We start from the raw sequence: 18,570 nt of genomic DNA on the forward strand, positions 1-18,570 counted from the left end.
AAGAGAGAGCGCGAGAGAGAGGGAGGGAGAGAGGCACAACAGGAGGGGGAGAGAGGGAGTGGGATAGAGAGTGAGAGAGCAGGAGTGAGGGAGAGACAGAGCAGGAGATAGGGGGGAGAGAGGGAGAACAAGGGATTTCCCTTGAAACACAGGACAGAACAGCTCTTTGCTGCAGATATTCACACTAAAACAACATGTCTGGGAGCAGAGGGTAAAGGAAATCTCCATGTAGTGCCAAGCTCCCACCCACCCACACACACACACACACACACACACACACACACACACACACACACACACACACACACACACACACACACACACACACCCCCCCCCTTTTATAGTCCATCTATTCTGTGTCCTCACATCATTCCCTACCACCGAGGGACTAGAGAGACATCTGTCCAGATCATTCATCCACCTACTGTATCCAGCCAACTATTCTGCCTCAGTTGTATCATCCATCCACCCACTACACCCACCCTTCCTGTATCCACCCACTCAACCCATCCTCCCTCTATCCACCCACTCCGACGGCTAAAGCAGTATAGAGCAGTATAGAGCAGTAGAGAGCAGGATAGAGCAGCATAGAGCAGTAGACTACAGTATGGAGCAGTAGACTACAGTATGGAGCCGTAGACTACAGTATAGAGCAGTAGACTACAGTATAGAGCAGTAGAGTACTGTATAGAGCAGTATAGAGCAGTAGACTACAGTATAGAGCAGTAGACTACAGTATGGAGCCGTAGACTACAGTATAGAGCCGTAGACTAGAGTATAGAGCAGTAGACTACAGTATGGAGCCGTAGACTACAGTATAGAGCAGTAGACTACAGTATAGAGCAGTAGACTACAGTAGAGAGCAGTAGACTACAGTATAGAGCAGTAGACTACAGTAGAGAGCAGTATAGAGCAGTAGAGTACTGTATAGAGCAGTATAGAGCAGTAGACTACAGTATAGAGCAGTAGACTACAGTATAGAGCAGTAGACTACAGTATAGAGCAGTAGACTACAGTATAGGGCAGTAGACTACAGTATAGAGCAGTAGACTACAGTATAGAGCAGTAGACTACAGTATAGAGCAGTATACTACAGTATAGGGCAGTAGACTACAGTATAGAGCAGTAGACTACAGTATAGGGCAGTAGACTACAGTATAGAGCAGTAGACTACAGTATAGAGCAGTAGACTACAATATGGAGCCGTAGACTACAGTATAGGGCATTAGACTACAGTATAGGGCAGTAGACTACAGTATAAAGCAGTAAACTACAGTATAGGGCAGTAGACTACAGTAGAGAGCAGTAGACTACAGTATAGAGCAGCATAGAGCAGTAGGCTACAGTATGGAGCAGTAGACTGCAGTATGGAGCAGTAGACTACAGTATAGAGCTGTAGACTACAGTATGGGGCCGTAGACTACAGTATAGAGCAGTAGACTACAGTATAGGGCAGTAGACTACAGTATAGGGCAGTAGACTACAGTATAGAGCAATAGGCTACAGTAGAGAGCAGTAGACTACAGTATAGAGCAGTAGACTACAGTATAGAGCAGCATAGAGCAGTAGGCTACAGTATAGAGCAGTAGACTGCAGCATAGAGCAGTAGGCTACAGTATAGAGCGGTAGACTGCAGCATAGAGCAGTAGACTGCAAGTTACAGAGAATGTTGTCTATCTATGTCCCAAATGGCACCCTATTCCCTATTTAGTGCACTGCTTTTGCCACAGGGCTCTGGTCAAAAGTAGTGGACTATATAGGGAATAGGGTGCCACAGGGCTCTGGTCAACAGTAGTGCACTATATTGGGAATAGGGCGCCATTTGGAACACAATGGTCTGACATCATGTCCAGATTCAATCTAATGCGTTCAACCTGCGTTGATTCTTTTCATGTTCCTCCTCTAGCCTTGATCCCAGATGCAGAGAATCAAATCAAAGCGTGTCTGGGATGTTTGATGAGAGGCAGGGACGTGGGCCAAACCGCAGTCACAGCCCCGCGGGGAGAAATGGACACAACGATGACGATGATTGGATTGCTGGTGTTTTCGCAACCATGAAGAAAACTTCCCATGGCAACAGCATACTGCTGCTGACATTTTGTTTTCATATCACACACACACACACACACACACACACACACACACACACACACACACACACACACACACACACACACACACACACACACACACACACACACACACACACACACACACACACACCACTCATCATAAAGCTTGTGGTCTCGTCTCCGGCCCCCCATTACATAATCTAGCAGCATTGTGTGCCCCCCTCACCACCATAAAATTCAACTACATTATCTGTCCTGTTTTAAACGAATAAACTCCACTTCCCATAATGACTGTCATGACTAGTTTGTCATTGAGAGAGTTGATCAGGGTGGTTCTTCTTCTTCTCTTTCCATGTATTTATAGTGGCTTGTTTGAAGATGTTGGTCGGTCTCGTTCCGTCATGGGAGAAAGAAATGTCAGTCAAAAGAAGCTACAATTCATAACCTTCATTCTTTAGCTGAGATCTAGATTACTTCCCAAATGGCAATACATTCCCTATATAGTACACTACTTTTGACCAGAGCCTTATTCCCTATCTAGTGCACTACTTTTGACCAGAGCCATATTCCCTATATAGTGCACTACTTTTGACCAGAGTCATATTCCCTATATAGTGCACTACTTTTGACCAGAGCCCTATTCCCTATCTAGTGCACTACTTTTGACCAGAGTCCTATTCCCTATATAGTGCAATACTTTTGACCAGAGCCCTATTCCCTATCTAGTGCACTACTTTTGGCCAGAGCCCTATTCCCTATCTAGTGCACTACTTTTGACCAGAGCCCTATTCCCTATCTAGTGCACTACTTTTGACCAGAGCCATATGGGCCTTGTTCAAAAGAAGTGCATATGGAATAGAGTGCCATTTAGGAAGCCTTGATTCTATAGAACAGAGAGAAGAGAGGAATCAGGATGTCAACATCTGGAAGATAGAGAGGAATCAGGAAGTCAACATCTGGAAGATAGAGAGGAATCAGGAAGTCAACATCTGGAAGATAGAGAGGAATCAGGAAGTCAACATCAGGGAGATAGAGAGGAATCAGGATGTCAACATCTGGAAGATAGAGAGGAATCAGGATGTCAACATCTGGAAGATAGAGAGGAATCAGGATGTCAACATCTGGAAGATAGAGAGGAATCAGGATGTCAACATCTGGAAGATAGAGAGGAATCAGGATGTCAACATCTGGAAGATAGAGAAGAATCAGGATGTCAACATCTGGAAGATAGAGAGGAATCAGGATGTCAACATCTGGAAGATAGAGAGGAATCAGGAAGTCAACATCTGGAAGATAGAGAGGAATCAGGAAGTCAACATCTGGAAGATAGAGAGGAATCAGGAAGTCAACATCTGGAAGATAGAGAGGAATCAGGAAGTCAACATCAGGAAGATAGAGAGGAATCAGGATGTCAACATCTGGAAGATAGAGAGGAATCAGGAAGTCAACATCAGGAAGATAGATAGGAATCAGGAAGTCAACATCAGGAAGATAGAGAGGGATCAGGAAGTCAACATCTGGAAGATAGAGAGGAATCAGGAAGTCAACATCAGGAAGATAGATAGGAATCAGGATGTCAACATCAGGAAGATAGAGAGGAATCAGGAAGTCAACATCTGGAAGATAGAGAGGAATCAGGAAGTCAACATCTGGAAGATAGAGAGGAATCAGGAAGTCAACATCAGGAAGATAGATAGGAATCAGGAAGTCAACATCAGGAAGATAGAGAGGAATCAGGAAGTCAACATCTGGAAGATAGAGAGGAATCAGGAAGTCAACATCAGAAAGATAGAGAGGAATCAGGAAGTCAACATCAGGAAGATAGATAGGAATCAGGATGTCAACATCAGGAAGATAGAGAGGAATCAGGATGTCAACATCTGGAAGATAGAGAGGAATTACAGCCAGGCGGGATGGGTGGGTGTAAACCAAGATGTTGAAAGTGTTAGATTTAGTAGCCTGCATCCAGTAAGTCACCCTTCCATACCAACACTCTCCACCCCTCCCATTGTCTCCCTCACTGCTCTCTCTCACTCTCTCTCACTCTCTCCTCCTCTTCTCCCTCCCCCCTCTCTCCCTGCCTATTCTTCACTGCATACATCTGTAACAGCTCAGGGTCCAGTGGGTTGGATCCGCTTTGTAAAAGGCCCTGAACACTATGAAAAGAAAGAGCTGGACTGAGCCATAGACTGTTAGAGTGTAGCAGACCAGAGTAGGACAGAGTGCACCTCTCTAACCCACAGCTCTTTCAGGGCAGCAGGTGGTCTGGCTAGTGGGACACTCTTAGTAAAAAAGGTTACACAAGTGTACTTCGGCTGTCCCTATATGAGACCTCTTTTTGGCTCCAGTTAGAACCCTATTGGGTTCCATGTAGAACCCTCTGTGGGAAGGGTTCTACACGGAACTCAAAAGGGTTCTACACGGAACCCAAAAGGGTTCTACACGGAACCCAAAAGGGTTCTACCTGGAACAAAATAGGGTTATTCAAAGGGTTCTCATACGGGCACAGCAAAAGAACACTTTTAGGTTCTAGAAAGCAAAAAAGTTTCTAAGAGTGTACTGTAGGATTGTTGGCTGGTTCTGTTCACTTCAGAAGGCCCGAATGTGTGATTTATCTGTGTGCGCTGACGAGTAGAATCAACAGCATCAACAACAATGCCCCTCCTATCCTAAATCAACTCAAATTTTATTGGTCACACACACGTGTTTAGCAGATGTTATTGCGGGTGTAGCGAAATGCTTGTGCTTCTAGCTCCGACAGTGCAGTAATATCTAACAAATTACACAACATAAACCCAATGCACACACATCTAAGTAGGAATAAATTAGGACTATATACATACAGTGGGGAGAACAAGTATTTGATACACTGCCGATTTTGCAGGTTTTCCTACTTACAAAGCATGTAGAGGTCTGTAATTTTTTATCATAGGTACACTTCAACTGTGAGAGATGGAATCTAAAACAAAAATCCAGAAAATCACATTGTATGATTTTTAAGTAATTAATTTGCATTTTATCGCATGACATAAGTATTTGATCACCTACCAACCAGTAAGAATTCCGGCTCTCACAGACCTGTTAGTTTTTCTTTAAGAAGCCCTCCTGTTCTCCACTCATTACCTGTATTAACTGCACCTGTTTGAACTCGTTACCTCTATAAAAGACACCTGTCCACACACTCAATCAAACAGACTCCAACCTCTCCACAATGGCCAAGACCAGAGAGCTGTGTAAGGACATCAGGGTTAAAATTGTAGACCTGCACAAGGCTGGGATAGGCTACAGGACAATAGGCAAGCAGCTTGGTGAGAAGGTAACAACTGTTGGCGCAATTATTAGAAAATGGAAGAAGTTACTTCAATTAACTTCTGGGCCACATCCTGACTGATGGCAGCCCATTCTGGCATAATCAATGCTTGGAGTTTGTCAGAATTTGTGGGTTTTTGTTTGTCCACCTGCCTCTTGAGGATTGATCACAAGTTCTCAATGTGATTAAGGTCTGGGGAGTTTCCTGGCCATGGATCCAAAATATCAATGTTTTGTTCCCTGAGCCACTTAGTTATCACTTTTGCCGTATGGCAAGGTGCTCCATCATGCTGGAAAAGGCATTGTTCGTCACTAAACTGTTCCTGGATGGTTGGGAGAAGTTGCTCTCGGAGGATGTGTTGGTACCATTCTTTATTCATGGCTGTGTTCTTAGGCAAAATTGTGAGTGAGCCCACTCCCTTGGCTGAGAAGCAACCCCACACATGAATGGTCTCAGGATGCTTCACTGCTGGCATGACACAGGACTGATGGTAGCGCTCACCTTGTCTTCTCCGGACAAGCTTTTTTCCAGATGCCCCAAACAATCGGAAAGGGGATTCATCAGAGAAAATGACTTTACCCCATTCCTCAGCAGTCCAATCCCTGTATCTTTTGCAGTATATCAGTCTGTCCCTGATGTTTTTTCTGGAGAGAAGTGGCTTCTTTGCTGCCCTTCTTGACACCAGGCCATCCTCCAAAAGTCTTTGCCTCACTGTGCGTGCAGATGCACTCACACCTGCCTGCTGCCATTCCTGAGCAAGCTCTGTACTGGTGGTGCCCCAATCCTACAGCTGAATCAACTTAAGGAGACGGTCCTGGCGCTTGCTGGACTTTCTTGGGCGCCCTGAAGCCTTCTTCACAACAATTGAAACGCTCTCCTTGAAGTTCTTGATGATCCGATAAATGGTTGATTTAGGTGCAATCTTACTGGCAGCAATATCCTTGCCTGTGAAGCCCTTTTTGTGCAAGGCAATGATGACGGCACGTGTTTCCTTGCAGGCAACCATGTTTGACAGAGGAAGAACAATGATTCCAAGCACCACCCTCCTTTTGAAGCTTCCAGTCTGTTATTCGAATCAGCATGACAGAGTGATCTCCAGCCTTGTCCTCATCAACACTCACACCTGTGTTAACGAAAGAATCACTGACATGATGTCAGCTGGTCCTTTTGTGGCAGGGCTGAAATGCAGTGGAATTTTTTGGGGGGGATTCAGTTAATTTGCATGGCAAATAGGGACTTTGCAATTCATTGCAATTCATCTGACCACTCTTCATAACATTCTGGAGTATATGCAAATTGCCATCATACAAACTGAGGCAGCAGACTTTGTGAAAATGTATATTTGTGTCATTCTCAACTTTTTGCCACGACTGTACATATGAGATGAGTAATGCAAGATATGTAAACATTATTAAGTGACTAAGATACCATAGAATAGTATAGAATACAGTATATACATATGAGATGAGTAATGCCAGGTATGTAAACATCATTAAGGTGACTAGTGTTTCATTTCCTTAAAGTGGCCAGTGTTTCCTAGTCTATGTCCTATAGGGCAGCAGCCTCTGATGTGCTGGAGATGTCTGTTTAACAGTCAGTGGTGTACTATAGAATACAATACAGTATATACATATGAGATGGGTGATGCAATATGTAAACACATCCATTTATTAAAGTGGCCAGTGATTTGAGTCTGTATGTTGGCAGCCTCTCTATGTTAGTGATGTCTGTTTAACAGTCTGATGGCCTTGAGATAGAAGCTGTTTTTCAGTCTCTCGGTCCCAGCTTTGACGCACCTGTACTGACCTCGCCTTCTGGATGATAGCGGGGTGAACAGGCAGTGGCTCGGGTGGTTGATGTCCTTGATGATCTTTATGGCCTTCCTGTGACATCGGATGCTGTAGGTGTCCTGGAGGGCAGGTAGTTTGCCCTTTTCTATTGGTTCCCTTGAGTTTTCCAAAGTTCTAGAAGCATTGAGGAAGGCTGAGAAAATAGGCATTTGTTTGTTATTAATCACAAAAGTGGTTTTCAAACCTCTTTCTACATTATCCCAGAGTACATCTTGCTGGCTTCTCCTCTCTGTCCCCTCCGTTTCTCTGCCAGTGTGCGTCTCTGTCTTGCTATCTTTCTGCGTCTCCCTCCGTCTCTCTCCCTCTCTGCTCTACAATATGACACCATGTGTTTTTAATTATTATCTGGACAGGTACCTCAGATCAGCTGTTAGATATGGAGCTGGTCGCTGAGGGCAGAACTGTTCTACATTTTACATTACCACACGGTTGTTTTATTTGGATCTAATAGCCGCTCTGACATGTCTCAGACATGCAGGAAACAGGGACTTGAAAAAAACCAACCAGCATTATTATTATTATTATGACTCATTGATTAAAAACCCTGTAGCTAACTCTGCAAATAGCACTGCTGGGTGATTTAAAAAGTCACAGTCAATCAAAATGTTTTTTTAATCTTAATTTACAATCTGTAGAAACTATGAGAATAGAGAGGTTCAGAACTTTTGTGAAACATCAGAGTTTAAAAATATTTGGCAAATAGAAATCAAAACTGGATGGGACTGGATGGTGTTCAGAGATAGATGGGAGGGGTTAAGGGGAACTGAAGGATGGGACTGGATGGTGGTCAGAGATAGATGGGAGGGGTTAAGGGGAACTGAAGGATGGGACTGGATGGTGGTCAGAGATAGATGGGAGGGGTTGAGGGGAGCTGAAGGATGGGACTGGATGGTGTTAGGAGATAGATGGGAGGGGTTGAGGGGAGCTGAAGGATGGGACTGGATGGTGTTCAGAGATAGATGTGAGGGGTTGAGGAGAGCTGAAGGATGGGACTGGATGGTGTTAGGAGATAGATGGGAGGGGTTGAGGGGAGCTGAAGGATGGGACTGGATGGTGGTCAGAGATAGATGGGAGGGGTTGAGGGGAGCTGAAGGATGGGACTGGATGGTGGTCAGAGATAGATGGGAGGGGTTAAGGGGAACTGAAGGATGGGACTGGATGGTGGTCAGAGATAGATGGGAGGGGTTGAGGGGAGCTGAAGGATGGGACTGGATGGTGTTAGGAGATAGATGGGAGGGGTTGAGGAGAGCTGAAGGATGGGACTGGATGGTGTTCAGAGATAGATGGGAGGGGTTGAGGGGAGCTGAAGGATGGGACTGGATGGTGTTAGGAGATAGATGGGAGGGGTTGAGGGGAGCTGAAGGATGGGACTGGATGGTGTTCAGAGATAGATGTGAGGGGTTGAGGAGAGCTGAAGGATGGGACTGGATGGTGTTAGGAGATAGATGGGAGAGGTTGAGGGGAGCTGAAGGATGGGACTGGATGGTGTTCGGAGATAGATGGGAGGGGTTGAGGGGAGCTGAAGGATGGGACTGGATGGTGTTCGGAGATAGATGGGAGGGGTTGAGGGGAGCTGAAGGATGGGACTGGATGATGTTCAGAGATAGATGGGAGGGGTTGAGGGGAGCTGAAGGATGGGACTGGATGGTGGTCAGAGATAGATGGGAGGGGTTGAGGGGAGCTGAAGGATGGGACTGGGTGGTGTTCAGAAACAGATGGGAGGGTAGATGGGAATATTAGTGTATTTTTGAAATGGCACTAAAGTTCAACAACAGATGTTGTTTTGCCTGGAATTCTTCCCTCTGATTCTGTCACACTAAAAGATTATTGTGGTTAATGGTTGCTCTGTGAAGTACATTTTTGGGACATCATATTTACCTCCCTTAGTGTCAGTTGTCAGAGGATCCTAAACGCCTGGTTGTGGCACGCACGCACGCACGCACGCACGCACGCACGCACGCACGCACGCACGCACGCACGCACGCACTCACGCACACAGTGTGCAAAGCTGTCATCAAGACATAGGGTGGCTACCTTGAAGAATCTCAAGTGTAAAATATATTTTGATTTGTTTAACACTTTTTTTGGTCTCTACATGATTCCATATGTGTTATTTCATTATTTTGATATCTTCACTATTATTCCACGATGCAGAAAATAGTAAAAATTGAGGAAAAACCCTTGAATGAGTAGGTGTGTCCAAACTTTTGACTGGTACGTTATATAGACTAACACAACCTTCCTCACCTGTTTTCATGCTTGCTATCCCGCCCCAGTGTACACAACAACCTTTCAAAAGAACAGAAGGCCCCATTTTGCATTCCCCTCCTCTCCTGGCTTCACTCCAGGCAGCAAGACTTTAGAGAAGGACACACTCAACTCTCTGAAATGGTGCAAGCTGCAGATTTATGTTTATTGGCAGAACCAGGACAATGTTGGCAACGTGCTGGAATGACAACATGGCCGGGCAGCTGGACACACACACACACACACTGCACTGATAAGAGTTTAACCAACCCAGCACCAAGGACAGAGTGGTGTCAGCAGCTGGAGGCAGCCAGGAGACAGACAGGATGTGGTGTCATTGTGACTTCCTGTTAATCAAAGTTAATCACATATAGTTACATGCGCCACTGCTGTCTGATCCATCTGATCCACTGTGACACACAACACAAGACTCACTTATAGAACTGGCCTGGCCAGGACAGGACTGACTCATACTGAACACTGGACAGAACAGGACAGACTCATACTGGACACTGGCCAGGACAGAACAGGCCAGACTCAAACTGAACACTGGCCAGGACAGGACAGGACAGGACTGACTCATACTGAACACTGGACAGGACAGAACAGACTCATACTGAACACTGGACAGGACAGAACAGGCCAGACTCATACTGAACACTGGCCAGGACAGGACTGACTCAAACTGAACACTGGCCTGGCCAGGACAGGACTGACTCATACTGAACACTGGACAGGACAGGACAGACTCAAACTGAACACTGGCCAGGACAGGACAGACTAATACTGAACACTGGACAGAACAGGACAGACTCATACTGGACACTGGCCAGGACAGAACAGGACAGGACAGACTCAAACTGAACACTGGACAGGACAGGACAGACTAATACTGAACACTGGACAGAACAGGACAGACTCATACTGAACACTGGACAGAACAGGACAGACTCATACTGGACACTGGCCAGGACAGGACAGGACAGGACTGACTCATACTGAACACTGGACAGAACAGGACAGACTCATGCTGAACACTGGACAGGACAGGACAGACTAATACTGAACACTGGACAGAACAGGACAGACTCATACTGGACACTGGCCAGGACAGGACAGGACAGGACAGACTCATACTGAACACTGGACAGAACAGGACAGACTCATGCTGAACACTGGACAGGACAGGACAGACTAATACTGAACACTGGACAGAACAGGACAGACTCATACTGGACACTGGCCAGGACAGGACAGGACAGGACAGACTCATGCTGAACACTGGACAGGACAGAACAGGACAGACTCATACTGAACACTGGCCAGGACAGAACAGGACAGACTCATGCTGAACACTGGACAGGACAGAACAGGACAGACTCATACTGAACACTGGCCAGGACAGGACAGACTCATATTGGACACTGGCCAGGACAGGACAGGACAGGACAGACTCATGCTGAACACTGGACAGGACAGAACAGGACAGACTCATGCTGAACAATGGACCGGACAGGACAGACTCATACTGAACTGGACAAGACTCATTATAGAACTGGACAGGCCAGGGCTGTTCTCTCTGTGTTTGTTGGTCCTGATTGGTTGGTCCTGGTTGGTTGGTCCTGGTTGGTTGGTCCTGATTGGTTGGTCCTGATTGGTTGGTCCTGGTTGGTTGGTCTTGGTTGGTTGGTCCTGATGGTTGGCCCTGATTGGTTGGTCCTGATTGGTTGGTCCTGGTTGGTTGGTCCTGTTTGGTTGTCCCTGGTTGGTTGGTCCTGGTTGGTTGGTCCTGATTGGCTGGTCCTGGTTGGTTGGCCCTGGTTGGTTGGCCCTGGTTGGTTGGTCCTGGTTGGTTGGTCCTGATTGGTTGGTCCTGGTTGGTTGGTCCTGGTTGGTTGGCCCTGGTTGGTTGGTCCTGGTTGGTTGGCCCTGATTGGTTGGCCCTGGTTGGTTGGTCCTGGTTGGTTTGTCCTGGTTGGTTGGTCCTGGTTGGTTTGTCCTGGTTGGTTGGTCCTGGTTGGTTGGCCCTGGTTGGTTGGTCCTGGTTGGTTGGTCCTGATTGGTTGTGCCATTGGCAGCACATGTACCGTTTGAATCTTAGCCATGAAGGTGATGTGTTTTGGCTCAGTCTATTTCCTTGGTTTTAGAGGACGGATCTGGAAAAAAAGAGGTTGAGTGAGGATATGGCTGCTTGTCTTTCCTCAGTTTTAAGGCTTTTTCCCAGGTCTTTCCCAGGCTTTTCCCAGGCTTTTCCCAGGTCTTTCCCAGGTCTTTCCCAGGTCTTTCCCAGGCCTTTCTCAGGTCTTTCTCAGGCCTTTCCCAGGCCTTTCTCAGGTCTTTCCCAGGCTTTTCCCAGGTCTTTCCCAGGTCTTTCCCAGGCATTTCTCAGGCCTTTCTCAGGCCTTTCCCAGGTCTTTCCCAGGTCTTTCCCAGGTCTTTCCCAGGTCTTTCCCAGGCCTTTCCCAGGCATTTCCCAGGCCTTTCTCAGGCCTTTCCCTGGTCTTTCTCAGGTCTTTCCCAGGCCTTTCCCTGGTCTTTCTCAGGTCTTTAAAAGGCCTTTCCCAGGTCTTTCTCAGGTCTTTCCCAGGCCTTTCCCAGGCCTTTCCCAGGCCTTTCCCAGGCCTTTCCCAGGTCTTTCCCAGGCCTTTCCCAGGCCTTTCCCATGTCTTTCCCAGGCCTTTCCCAAGACTTTCCCAGGCCTTTCCCAGGTCTTTCCCAGGCCTTTCCCAGGTCTTTCCCAGGCCTTTCCCAGGCCTTTCCCATGTCTTTCCCAGGCCTTTCCCAAGACTTTCCCAGGCCTTTCCCAGGTCTTTCCCAGGCCTTTCCCAGGCCTTTCCCAGGTCTTTCCCAGGCCTTTCCCAGGTCTTTCCCAGGCCTTTCCCAGGCCTTTCCCATGTCTTTCCCAGGCCTTTCCCAAGACTTTCCCATGTCTTTCCCATGTCTTTACCAGGTCTTTCCCAGGCCTTTCCCAGGCCTTTCCCAAGACTTTCCCATGTCTTTCCCAGGCCTTTCCCAGGCCTTTCCCATGTCTTTCCCAGGCCTTTCCCAAGACTTTCCCATGTCTTTCCCAGGTCTTTCCCAGGCCTTTCCCAGGCCTTTCCCAGGTCTTTCCCAAGACTTTCCCATGTCTTTCCCAGGTCTTTCCCAGGTCTTTCCCAGGTCTTTCTCAGGTCTTTCCCATGTCTTTCCCAGGTCTTTCCCAGGCCTTTCCCAGGCCTTTCCCAAGACTTTCCCAGGCCTTTCCCATGTCTTTCCCAGGTCTTTCCCAGGTCTTTCCCTGGTCTTTCTCAGGTCTTTCCCAGGCCTTTCCCAGGTCTTTCCCATGTCTTTCTCAGGTCTTTCCCATGTCTTTCCCAGGTCTTTCCCAGGCCTTTCCCAGGCCTTTCCCAGGCCTTTCCCAGGCCTTTCCCAGGTCTTTCCCAGGCCTTTCCCAGGCCTTTCCCAGGTCTTTCCCAGGCCTTTCCCAGGCCTTTCCCAGGCCTTTCCCAGGCCTTTCCCAGGTCTTTCCCAGGCCTTTCCCAGGCCTTTCCCATGTCTTTCCCAGGCCTTTCCCAAGACTTTCCCAGGCCTTTCCCAGGTCTTTCCCAGGCCTTTCCCAGGCATTTCCCAGGCCTTTCCCAGGCCTTTCCCATGTCTTTCCCAGGCCTTTCCCAAGACTTTCCCAGGCCTTTCCCAGGCCTTTCCCAGGCCTTTCCCAGGCCTTTCCCAGGCCTTTCCCATGTCTTTCCCAGGCCTTTCCCAAGACTTTCCCATGTCTTTCCCATGTCTTTCCCAGGTCTTTCCCAGGCCTTTCCCAGGCCTTTCCCAAGACTTTCCCATGTCTTTCCCAGGCCTTTCCCAGGCCTTTCCCATGTCTTTCCCAGGCCTTTCCCAGGCCTTTCCCAGGTCTTTCCCAAGACTTTCCCATGTCTTTCCCAGGTCTTTCCCAGGTCTTTCCCATGTCTTTCTCAGGTCTTTCCCATGTCTTTCCCAGGTCTTTCCCAGGCCTTTCCCAGGCCTTTCCCAAGACTTTCCCAGGCCTTTCCCAGGTCTTTCCCAGGTCTTTCCCTGGTCTTTCTCAGGTCTTTCCCAGGCCTTTCCCAGGTCTTTCCCATGTCTTTCTCAGGTCTTTCCCATGTCTTTCCCAGGTCTTTCCCAGGCCTTTCCCAGGCCTTTCCCAGGCCTTTCCCAGGCCTTTCCCAGGCCTTTCCCAGGCCTTTCCCAGGTCTTTCCCAGGCCTTTCCCAGGCCTTTCCCAGGTCTTTCCCAGGTCTTTCCCAGGCCTTTCCCAGGTCTTTCCCAGGCCTTTCCCAGGTCTTTCCCAGGCCTTTCCCAGGCCTTTCCCAGGCCTTTCCCGGGCCTTTCCCGGGCCTTTCCCGGGCCTTTCCCAGGCCTTTCCCAGGTCTTTCCCAGGCCTTTCCCAGGTCTTTCCCAGGTCTTTCCCAGGCCTTTCCCGGGTCTTTCCCAGGCCTTTCTCAGGTCTTTCCCAGGTCTTTCCCAGGTCTTTCCCAGGTCTTTCCCAGGCCTTTTTCTCAGGTCTTTCCCAGGCCTTTCCCAGGTCTTTCCCAGGCCTTTCCCAGGTCTTTCACAGGTCTTTCCCTGGTCTTTCCCAGGCCTTTCCCAGGTCTTGAAACTCATAAGGAATTGTTGTTATTGTCATGGCTACTACATTAAATCTAAGGACAAATATATTTTTTAAGAAACATTACATAAGAGGTTCTCTTCATCCCGTTTCCTTGGCAATTAATACCTATCGATACCATCTGTTATGTCTTATTATGATCGTGTTCTGTAGGCCTTATGACAGAGACAGAGTGTCCTACTGTTTTTACTAATTCAAGTTGTATACTGGTGTCCTGTACAGGGGGAGTACTTGTCCATCAAAGCTGCCTGACACTACTGTCACGGCTCCTCCTCTGCATTGCAGGGGGCGGTTCCTCCTGCAGGCAGAGGAGGGTCGTTAGTGATTGGAGCCACCTGGGCTCAGGGTATTTAAACTGTTTCACTAATTACTTCTCTCTCTCTCTGCTCCTCCAGGTATGATCCTGTTTTGTTTGTTCCTTTGTAGTTTTACATAGTTTTCACTCAGTCATATTCACACACACAGATTCACGCATCCCTGCACTTTACATACACCTTACATTATGATACTTCCACACCTCATTCCTTTTTCTTAGTTTAAAGTTAATACTTTTGTTTAGAATAAAGAACCTTTTAAATTGGCCTATACCTGTTGTTCGTGTCCCCTCATTTTTGTCACGGGCTATGAGCCGGCCTGTGACACTACAGAAACAGGAGATATGTTCCTGCCCTATGGTCCATTCTGGCTTGGACAAGGCTTACTGCTGTTACCATGTTTTCGATAGAACCCACATCTTCAACAGTATCATCACCGTCCCAGTGTCACCTCCTCCTCCTCCTCCTCTTCTTCACTCCAATCTCTCCAACCTCCACTCACAGACAGACAGTTATAGCTACTGTTCCCTCTCTCTGTCTGAATTATTTAAAAAAAAATTAAGTCCAAGTTGACCACTGGAAGGATGGATGGAAAAAAATGACAACAAAAAAAAGACAACTTTTCTGAGGTGGAACCTGGATCCTGTTGTGGAAGTTTTAATGTGAATCAGATGTGGTCCTAATCAGATGTGGTCCTAATCAGATGTGGTCCTAATCAGATGTGGTCCTAATCAGATGTGGTCCTAATCGGATGTGGTCCTAATCAGATGTGGTCCTAATCAGATGTGGTCCTAATCAGATGTGGTCCTAATCAGATGTGGTCCTAATCAGATGTGGTCCTAATCAGATGTGGTCCTAATCAGATGTGGTCCTAATAAATGGAATATGGTGGGAGATGTAACAGAGGCCAGAGCACAGAGAAACGGGACTGCAAGGCTTCGTCTCAAACGGCACCCTATTCTCTAAACAGTGCACTACTTTTGACCAGAATCCTATTGGCCCCGGTCAAACGTAGTGCACTGAATAGGGTGAATTATGCGACCTCAAGAAACTGAGATAAGACTCAAACAACAGTAACAAATTACACGGTTTCTCAGTGAGGCCAGGACAGTGATTTCAATATGACCAGATTTGGTATTTCCTTAGTGTGTGTGTGTGTGTGTGTGTGTGTGTGTGTGTGTGTGTGTGTGTGTGTGTGTGTGTGTGTGTGTGGTGTGTGTGTGTGTGTGTGTGTGTTTGGTGGAGCAGACTGCCAGTTATGATCAGCTGTACGGTGTAAGAAGAGACACACGGTTGGGATGGAGAGTAGAGACTTCTGATGGTTTATAATGTGAACCTGTCAATACATGTTGGCGTGACAACCATGACACTTCTGATGGTTTATAATGTGAACCTGTCAGTACATGTTGGCATGACAACCACGAGACGTCTGATGGTTTATAATGTGAACCTGTCATTACATGTTGGCATGACAACCATGAGACTTCTGATGGTTTATAATGTGAACCTGTCAGTACATGTTGGCATGACAACCACGGGACTTCTGATGGTTTATAATGTGAACCTGTCATTACATGTTGGCATGACAACCAGGAGACTTCTGACAGTTTATAATGTGAACCTGTCATTACATGTTGGCATGACAACCACGAGACGTCTGATGGTTTATAATGTGAACCTGTCAATACATGTTGGCATGACAACCACGAGACTTCTGATGGTTTATAATGTGAACCTGTCAATACATGTTGGCATGACAACCACGATACGTCTGATGGTTTATAATGTGAACCTGTCAATACATGTTGGCATGACAACCACGAGACTTCTGACGGTTTATAATGTGAACCTGTCAATACATGTTGGCATGACAACCATGAGACTTCTGATGGTTTATAATGTGAACCTGTCAGTACATGTTGGCATGACAACCACGAGACTTCTGACGGTTTATAATGTGAACCTGTCAATACATGTTGGCATGACAACCATGAGACTTCTGATGGTTTATAATGCGAACCTGTCAGTACATGTTGGCATGACAACCACGAGACGTCTGACGGTTTATAATGTGAACCTGTCAGTACATGTTGGCATGACAACCACGAGACGTCTGACGGTTTATAATGTGAACCTGTCAATACATGTTGGCATGACAACCATGAGACTTCTGATGGTTTATAATGTGAACCTGTCAATACATGTTGGCATGACAACCATGAGACTTCTGATGGTTTGTAATGCGAACCTGTCAGTACATGTTGGCATGACAACCACGAGACGTCTGACGGTTTATAATGTGAACCTGTCAGTATATGTTGGCATGACAACCACGAGACTTCTGACGGTTTATAATGTGAACCTGTCAGTACATGTTGGCATGACAACCACGAGACTTCTGACGGTTTATAATGTGAACCTGTCAGTACATGTTGGCATGACAACCACAAGACGTCTGACGGTTTATAATGTGAACCTGTCAATACATGTTGGCATGACAACCATGAGACTTCTGATGGTTTATAATGTGAACCTGTCAGTACATGTTGGCATGACAACCACGAGACTTCTGACGGTTTATAATGTGAACCTGTCAATACATGTTGGCGTGACAACCACGAGACTTCTGACGGTTTATAATGTGAACCTGTCAGTATATGTTGGCGTGACAACCACGAGACGTCTGATGGTTTATAATGTGAACCTGTCATTACATGTTGGCGTGACAACCACGAGACTTCTGATGGTTTATAATGTGAACCTGCCAGTACATGTTGGCATGACAACCATGATCAATGTTTATTTGCTCTATATAAAGGATGATTTATGAGACTGGAGCAAGGCTTTCCACCTGCTGTTTAATACATTTGACACGTGACTGGTCTTTAGAAAGGCCTCATGCTGAAACACATAAACAGCCTCCATTATATGGTCTTGCTCTTGTTCTTCCCACACTTACTATAAGAAAATGCCATTGGGCGATGTGAAGTGGAACAGAATGGATCTCATCCTTTCCACCTACTATTTTACAGACCTCCCACTGTGCTGTGATTTCACTGGTCTTTTCACACATCATTCATTAGAATGAGCAAAGGACACGTCTCACATCAAGTCCACTGATAATGCTGAGCTGCCGGCCTGCAGCCTGCCACTGTGTTGGTTTCTGAGTTCTGTCATCAAGCTGCTTTCACTGTGTCAACACTATGTCCTATTTCCTCTCTCTGTCCTATCTCCTCTCTCTGTCCTCTCTATCTTATCGCCTCTTTCTGTCCTCTCTATCCTATCTCCTCTCTCTGTCATCTCTATCCTATCTCCTCTCTCTGTCCTCTCTATCCTATCTCCTCTCTCTGTCCTCTCTATCCTATCTCCTCTCTATCCTATCTCCTCTCTCTGTCCTCTCTATCTTATCTACTCTTTCTGTCCTCTCTGTCCTCTCTATCCTCTCTGTCCTCTCTATCCTATCTCCTCTTTCTGTCCTCTCTCTGTCCTCTCTCTGTTCTCTCTCTGTCCTCTCTCCTCTCTCTGTCCTCTCTATCCTATCTCCTCTCTCTGTCCTCTCTGTGTCATATCTCCTCTCTCCGTCCTCTCTCCGTCCTTTCTCCTCTCTCCGTCCTCTCTCTGTCCTCTCTATCCTATCTCCTCTCTCTGTCCTCTCTGTGTTTTGATATGGAGCTGTTGGTCTGATCTCCACAGTGGGCTCTGCTCTGACTACAGGGCCTGCATCCCAAATAGCGTCCTATTCCCTAAATAGGGAATTACCTTAGACCAGAACCCTATGGGCCGTGGTCAAAGGAAGTGACCAATGTAGGGAATAGGGTTCTGTTTGGGACGTATCCTGTGACTGCAGCTCAGCAGTATTTTGTGAAGCAGAGGCACTATGCTGTTAATACCAGGCGGTGGTCTGCCTGTCTGTCTAACAATGACATACCACTGGCATAATGACCCACTACAGGTCTGCCTGTCTGTCTAACAATGACATACCACTGGCATAATGACCCACTACAGGTCTGCCTGTCTGTCTAACAATGACATACCACTGGCATAATGACCCACTACAGGTCTCTCTCTCTCTCTCTCTCTCTCTCTCTCTCTCTCTCTCTCTCTCTCTCTCTCTCTCTCTCTCTGTCTCTGTCTCTGTCTCTGTCTCTGTCTCTGTC

This window comes from Salvelinus alpinus, chromosome 7 (assembly GCF_045679555.1).
Source record: "Salvelinus alpinus chromosome 7, SLU_Salpinus.1, whole genome shotgun sequence".
Lineage (NCBI taxonomy): Eukaryota > Metazoa > Chordata > Actinopteri > Salmoniformes > Salmonidae > Salvelinus > Salvelinus alpinus.